The sequence below is a fragment of the Acanthisitta chloris genome, unplaced genomic scaffold (genome assembly GCF_000695815.1).
Source record: "Acanthisitta chloris isolate BGI_N310 unplaced genomic scaffold, ASM69581v1 scaffold16227, whole genome shotgun sequence".
Taxonomy (NCBI): Eukaryota; Metazoa; Chordata; class Aves; order Passeriformes; family Acanthisittidae; genus Acanthisitta; species Acanthisitta chloris.
Window position 1 is genome coordinate 22,445 of NW_008682174.1, and position 1,117 is coordinate 23,561.

Consider the following 1,117-nt stretch of genomic DNA (forward strand, 5'->3'; position numbering starts at 1 on the left):
TCAAGATTTAGGCTTTCTGAATAGACTTAAAGTAGCAAAAGCTGAGCTCTATATCTTTAATCTTGAAGGCTTTTCTTTTGCAGTTTTTTTTCCCCACAAAACCCCTTGTTCTTCTCACCTGCTGTAGCTTGAAAAGGTTCCTGGTCCAACTCAGTTGTCTCCTCATACATGTATGGCCTTTCTAAGGCTATTACTTCAAGTCTTTCCTCAAGTTTGTTTGTGGCCTGATGCATGCAGAGAGTGATTGTCTTGTATCTGGGGGGCAACAGGACATGATTATTGTTGCAGATATTCTTCACAAGGTGTCTTTATTTTCATATGCTGTGTGTATTAATTACCTGCTTCTTTAAATGTTCCTCTAAAATTATCACTTGCTGCATGGCTGCACAGAATCCAGGGTCACTGAATCTTGACCTGCTGAAATTTTCCAGCTGGTCTACCAATATGACTAATACCAATAATTGAAGAAAACCCAACCAAAACCCAAAAAGCAGCCAAAGAGATACTGAGTGATGCCTTTGAAATCAAGGGATGGGATGAAGCGTTCTGAAAAAGAAGGCAGCTTTAACCTATGCCTTTATCTGTATTTAGGCAATATAACAGTTCAAACTGTGGTTTTTCTCAGGAACAACTCCTCCGTCCTTTAATAGGACTTATGCCTGAATACTGACATCAGAAGTTCTTTAGAAGAAATTCTGACTTTCTCTTTTTTTGCTGCATAACGTACTTCCTCCCTTTCTATTTAGAGCTCATAAAACTGGGTGTGCTGTTAGTTAACTATTTTTATACTTACTGCTAATCAAAATAGATAAACCCAGCAGTATCAATTCCTTTTCACATTAAAAGAACATTTCATGCAGTGGTCAGATGTATGGTATATGCAAAACATGTGAGTCAGTCATCTGTAGTAGTGCTGTGAAACACGTTTCTTTTTTTGATGACTGAATTTACTAGAAATCGAAGTGGAACAAAGAGAGGTTGCTGCAAATTTTGTGGGTACTCATAGTTTTTTGAGCTGAAAGGCTTAGAACTATTTGCTAATAACATTTGGTCTGAATATCACTATCAATTTAAGGTTTGAGAAGAACGACTAAGAGTCACCACTAGTGAGTTTCAG

At 37.5% G+C, this 1,117-nt stretch overlaps 1 protein-coding gene across 1 annotated transcript in view; it reads left to right on the forward strand.

Annotated features, from left to right (window-relative positions):
- The window catches only part of LOC103805763 (methylglutaconyl-CoA hydratase, mitochondrial-like), a gene marked incomplete at both ends in the record, with an annotated part of 40,737 nt that overhangs the window by 14,961 nt on the left and 24,659 nt on the right, over positions 1–1,117 (forward strand). The gene's annotated exons all lie outside the window — the stretch shown is intronic.